Below are 6,644 nucleotides of genomic sequence, written 5' to 3'. Positions count from 1 at the left end.
AAAAAAAGAACAAATGTAAAGATACAGACTGGGCGTGGTGGCTATATATATATATTATATATATATATATAATTCCAGCACTTTGGAAGCTGAGGCGGGCGGATCACTTGAGGCCAGGATTTTGAGACCAGCCTGTCCAACATGGTGAAACCCTGTCTCTACTAAAAATACAAAAATTAGCTGGGCGTGGTGGCACACACCTGTAATACCAGCTTCTCAGGAGGCTGAGACATGAGAATGGCTTGAACCCAGGAGGCGGAGGTTGCAGTGAACCGAGGTCGTGCCATGCACTCCAGCCTGGGTGACAGAGAAAGGCTATGTCTCAAAACAAAAAACAAATACAAATAAAGATATGAAGAAGGCCCAGTTAGAATACATTTTTGAAAATACTTCTTTACATTTTTAATGATGCATGCGTTTCATATTGAAAGCTTCATTCTTTTGGTTTAATAATTTGATCCTTGATAAAATGCAGACAATTGGCTGGGCATGGTGGCTCATATCTTTGGGAGGCTGAGGTGGGCAGATCACTTGAGCCCAGGAGTTTGAGACCAGCCTGGGCAACAGGGTGAAATCTGGTCTCTACTAAAAAAATACAAAAATAATTAGCTAGGTATGGTGGTGCATGCCTGTGGTCCCAGCTACTTGGGAGGCTGAGGTAGGATGATCGCTTGAACTCATGAGTCAGAGGCTGCAGTGAGCCGAGATCACGCCCTTGCAATCCAGCCTGAGTGACAGTGAAATCCTGTCTAAAACAAAAAACAAAAAACAAAAAAAAGCGGACAACTCAGGGATTGATAAAATTTGAAACTTTTTCATTAACATGAAATGAAGACTGAAATCTAGTGTTCTTTTTGATAAAGACAATGGAGGCACCCAAGGGCTAAGGACATACATCCCCAGGGAGGGAAGGAGAAAGAGAACAGTAGGAAAAAGGGCTATACATGGTGCTTGTCTCACTGCTTTCTTCAGTTGAGCTCTTCTTAGTCTTGGACTGATGCTGACTTGATGATTTTCATTCGCCTTTGATGACTCAGTCCATTAAGTCAAAGAGGCTCACCTGGTGCTACTGTTACTAACAATGGCTCACGCGTGTTGGGTGCGTGTGCTTGGCCAAGCATCATGCACACTGTAAGGCACCATAAGGTACCTGGATGTGCTTTGGTCAAGGTAGAGGCCAAGGCAGATATCCAGGCCTGCACGACTCAGGGAGTTTGGTGCACAGGCGCACACCTCCACTGGTTACATAACCTGTTTGTGTAAGTTCATACTTGGCTCTGAGGCACTATTGTCTGTAAAAGGTATAACTGCCCCGCTGACGCTATACAGGTGCTCTTGAGGTTCGGCTCGGCTCGATGTGGCTTGATGTGGTGGTTGTGCTTGTGCCCAGAGAAAGGGAGACAGCCAAAACTGTCCATCTTGTAGACAGGAGAGAGCCAGGACACAGCTCTGCTTGCTTGTGCCAGAGAGAGAAAGAGTTAAGCTGCTGACCCTGAAGACAAGGGAGAGCCGGCTGTGCAGCTGCAGGCGTGGGGGTCGCAGGAGCCACAGAGTGGAAGCAAATAGCCGAGGTAAAGGTGGACAGGGCGAGAGAGCTAATGTGAGTAAGCTGCTAATGAAAAGCCACTGATGGGAACTGCTGCTGAATAAAACCATATTCACCTGCCTAGGCCCCCCCGCCCAAAAGCGTATCTGCTTATCTGCTCATCCACCCACTCCCCTCGGACTTCAGCATCGGCTGGCCCTGGACCGGGATCTGACACACACCAACTCAGTTAATCCTCACAGTAAATCTGGGAGGGAGGCGCCATTTTGCTCATCATTTACCAGGACACTGAGAGGCAGAGGGAGTGTGACCTGCATGAGGTCACTTGGAGCGTCATTGCGGGGGACTAACACCCTACATGTTCTCTGCTCCGAATGCCATCTTCACAGATTGTTCTCATGTCCCTTACAACTGCATGTCTATAAATAAGTGGATTTGCTCTCTGGCCTCTAAAACTTTAAAATCTAAGGTTAAGGAACGTGTGTGTTGGGGGAAGGGTGGGGACAGCAGCAAAGACTTGTGCAGATAATTGTCCCCAAATAGTCTCAATGAAGGCACCTCTGATAAGGGCATATGGCAAAGCCCTGTACCGTCCCTAAATTTCCATTTTCTTCTAGCAGTCATGAGACTGATCTATGGTCAGTAGGATGTGAACAGAAATGATCTATGTGCCTTCTGAAAAAAAGGGGGCATGCGTGGCCTCCCCTTCATTCTTTTTTTTTTTTTTTTTTTTTTTTGAGACAGGGTCTCACTCCGTCTCCCAGACTGGAGTGCAGAGATGCAATCTCAGCTCACTGTAACCTCTGCCTCCCAGGTTCAAGTGATTCTCCTGCCTCAGTCTCCCGAGTAGTTGGGAATAGAGGTGTGTGCAGCTATGTCCAGCTAATTTTTGTTTGTTTGTTTTGAGACAGAGTTTCGCTCTTGTTGCCCAGGCTGGAGTGCAATGGCACGATCTTGGCTCACTGCAACCTCCGCCTCCCAGGTTCAGGCGATTCTCCTGCCTCAGCTTCCTGAGTAGCTGGAACTATAGGCATGCGCCACCATGCCTGCCTAATTCTGTATTTTTAGTAGAGATGGGGTTTCTCCATGTTGGTCAGGCTGGTCTCCAACTCCCAACCTCAGGTGACCCGCCCACCTTGCCCTCCCAAAGTGCTGGGAGTACAGGTGTGAGCCACCATGCCCAGCCTAATTTTGTATTTTTAGTAGAGACAGGGTTTCACCTGTCTCTTATACACATCTAGATGTGTATAAGAGACAGGAGACGGGGTTTCACCATGTTACCCAGGATGGTCTTGATCTCCTGACCTCGTGATCCACCCACTTCGGCCTCCCAAAGTGCTGGGATTACAGGCCTGAGCCACCGCGCCCCGCCACCATCTAATATTAAATCACAAAATGGAATTATCTAAGTCTGTATCAGCTGGAAGACAGGAGAGGATGTGGTAGACCCAGGGCTCTGTGTTCAAGGGGCAGGAGGAGCCTGCCTAGAGGTGGAAGCTCTAGAACTCCGAGAGCTGCTTTAAAAGTACCACATACTATAATCTAAATAGAAACGTCCTATTATATCCAAGGAATCTGTGCCATCCCACTCCCAGCATTTTAGTTAGTGCCTGTGTTTGCTTGTATTGATTCACAAGAGCCTTTTTCTTTTTAAGGAGCTATAAAGGGGATTATTTCTGCTGTGCTGCAGTCTGCTTTTTTTTTCACTTATAAATGTATAACCCAAATTTTACTGTCATTATTTGAAGTTATGTGTAGAGCTAATTAACTCAATATAAAAAGGACTCTTAAAAATCAACAAGACAAAACAATGGTCAAAAGATAACGCAAGAACTGGTTTCATTAATGGCCCCAGTCAATGGCCTCTGTGTCCAGTCCTGTGGGTTCTGCCCCCCTACACTAATTCTGGGCATGACCATGCCTTGCTTTGGCCAATGGGATGGAAGCATCTACACAAACAGAGCTGAGACTGGAAAACACATTCAAGTCTCTTTCCTCTCTTGAATCTCTGCCACTGTCATGAAAATCAGCCTGGGCTAGCCTGATGGAGAGACCATGGGGAGCAGAGCCAGCTTGATCCACCCAAGGCCATCCTATACCAGCTCAGCAACCCACTGGCTGACGGGACACAGGAGTGAGCCCAGCTGCAAGCAGCAAAGCCACCCAGATGCCCTACAGACTCCTGTTTCAACCCACTGAGCTTTGGGGTGATCTGTCATTTAGTAACAGCTAACTGATACAGGTAAAAATAGGAAAAAAAGCTATAATGGCCAAAAAACAAATCTAAAGATCTTCAGTCTGATTAAGAAATGCAAGGCCAGGTGTGGTGGCATATGCCTGTAATCCCAACACTTTGGGAGGCCAAGGTGAAAGGATTGCTTAAGGCCAGGAGTTCGAGACCAGCCTGGCCAACACAGTGAGACACCCTACAAAAGTGGGATCTCTACAAAAAGTTTAAAAATTAGCTGGGTGAGCTGGTGCGTGCTTGTGGTCCCAGCTGCTCAGGAAGCTGAGAAGGGAGGATTGCTTGAGCCCAGGAGGTCGAGGCTGCAGTGAGCTATGGTCACACCACTGCACACCAGTCTGGGTAACAGAGCAGGACCCTGCCTCTAAAAAAAAAAAAAAAAGAAATGCAAAATTAAAATCATGAAGTATTATCTCAAGTTAGTGGCCATTAAAAGTGTGATACCATGGCTGGGCACAGTGGCTCACGCCTGTAAGCCCGATACTTTGGGAGGCCAAGGTGGGTGGATCACCTGAGGTCAGGAGTTTGAGACCAGCCTGGCCAACATGGTGAAACTCATCTCTACTAAAAATACAAAAAAATTAGCCGGGGGTGGTGGTGGGCACCTGTAATCCCAGCTACTTGGGAGGCTGAGGCAGGAGAATCACTTGAACCCAGGTGACGGAGGTTGCAGTGAGCTGAGATTGCGCCCCTGCACTTCAGCCTGGACGACAGAGTGAGACTCCGTAAAAAAAAAAAAAAAAAAAAAAAAGGTGTGATACCACATAGCTTCGGTGATGGGTATGCCTGGGAAGAAACCTTGGCAAAAGCGAGTGACGTGGATGTCTGTGGCGCTCGCGACCCATTCCAGCCTCCTGGGCATGTGAGCCCCACACTGCAGACACAGGGAAGTTACTAGCTACATGCCCCGGGCTCCCGTAGGTTCGAATTTTGAGATGTGAGTTGGATTCTGCTAATTGCTTGAGTTCCGGAAGGCAGAAGTGAAAGCCGTATTTCTGCTTCCACTAACAATGGCTGCAAATGATTTTCTGTGCAGTGTTCTGATCATTTTGGCCTCTCGACTGCAGCAGGTGAAGACAGCAAGCTTCTGGAGTTGGAAGCGGAGGCAGCAGCTTCCTAGACTGGCAAAGATTTTCCTGATTGAAAAGGAACTTCTTTTTGAGGCCCAGGTCTGAAGTACAGCCCTTGATACCGTCCCTGAAAGTTCAACGAGATTTGTTCTCCAGCCTTCCTGACAATTCTGTGCACCATCAGGACCCTGTAACAAATCTCCTCCTGCATAAGCTGGCTGCAGTGAATGCTAGTCTCTGCTAACTGAACTGTAACTGATACAGTTGGCAACCTAAAAAAAGGGACAGATCCTCTGATCCGCTTCTAGGAATCTATCTTTCAGTCATTCCCAGAAGGACACAAAGATGTATCCATGCCACTGCTGTTTATAATAACTTAAAAAAACCCTAGAATGTCCTACAATGTCCAGAACCAGGGAACAGCTTAGAAAGATTGTGGCACATCTGAAAGACGGAATGTCAGAAAGAATGCAACATTATGCAAAGTTAAAAAGAATGAGGTAGATCGTTAAGAACTAATGAGAACATGAAAATAACAAAACAAAAACAACTAATGAGAAACAATGCACGCAGTTTAAAAAGTTGCAAGAGTATTATATGATCCTATTTGGAATAATCTGTATTTGTACTGTCTGAATTATTTTTCACCAGGAGTAAATATTTTAGAATATAAACTCACTAAAAATGAAATAAAGCACATGAGTGTTACATCATATATAACCTTATTCAAATCCATGGGTAATTCCTTGAAGGTATACCACGTGCAGGAGCTGTGTGCAGCCTTCTGGGGTTTGTAAGGTAAGATACGGTAACTGACAGGCTGGGTGCGGTGGCTCACACCTGTAATCCCAGCACTTTGGGAGGCGGAGACAAGTGGATCACCTGAGGTCACGAGTTTGAGACCCATCTGGTCAACATGGCAAAACCCAGTCTCTACTAAAAATACAAAAATCAGCAGGGCGCGGTGGTGGGAGCCTATAATTCCAGCTACTTGGAAGGCTGAGGCAGAAGAATCACTTGAACCCAGGGGGTGGAGGTTGCACTGAGCCGAGATTGTACCATTGCACTCCAGCCTGGGTGACAGAGCCATTCTGTCTCAAAAAAATAAATAGTAACTGACCTCCAGGGATGCATGACTCAGTGGCCTTGACTACCACTTATATAAATAGTTCTAACATTAGACAAACCATGTGATAATTGCTACAAAGTGCAAAGCAGGAACAGGGGTGGAGAAATTAATTTTTATGAACCTGGAAGACGTCTGAGGCTCTGCTGGGCGAGGATGAAGAGATTATGCCAAGAGCTAATTTTTATTAAATGCTTTTTCTACTCCTGGGTTCTTTGAGAATCATTGACATTTATTATTTATTACATGCCAGACACGGTGCTAAGTGGCTTAGATGCAATGTCTTTTTTTTGTTGTTGTTGTTATCAGATAACCCTTTGTGAAAATATTTTCCTTTTCACTCTTTAACTAGCTGGGCATTCCACTGCTTCACTGTTGGTATCATCTGTGATACCATCAACATTGCAGCTCACGGACTGGGCAGTCCCCAGGAATTCTTTTTTTTTTTTTTCTTGAGAGAGAGTCTCGCTCTGTCACCCAGGCTGGAGGGCAGTGGCGCGATCTCCGCTCACTGCAAGCTCCGCCTCTGGGGTTCACGCCATTCTCCTGTCTCAGCCTCCCGAGTAGCTGGGACTACCTGCACCCACCACCACGCCTGGCTAATTTTTTTGTATTTTTAGTAGAGACGGGGTTTCACCGTGTTAGCCAGGATGGTCT

At 46.4% G+C, this 6,644-nt stretch overlaps 1 pseudogene; it reads right to left on the bottom strand.

The window, feature by feature from the left end:
• Positions 1 to 6,294: 6,294 nt before the first annotated feature.
• Positions 6,295 to 6,644, bottom strand: part of LOC105535761 — a 1,450-nt pseudogene continuing 1,100 nt past the window's right edge.

The sequence above is a fragment of the Mandrillus leucophaeus genome, unplaced genomic scaffold, assembly GCF_000951045.1.
Source record: "Mandrillus leucophaeus isolate KB7577 unplaced genomic scaffold, Mleu.le_1.0 Scaffold15, whole genome shotgun sequence".
Lineage (NCBI taxonomy): Eukaryota > Metazoa > Chordata > Mammalia > Primates > Cercopithecidae > Mandrillus > Mandrillus leucophaeus.
This window is presented reverse-complemented; position numbering and strand designations above follow the sequence as displayed.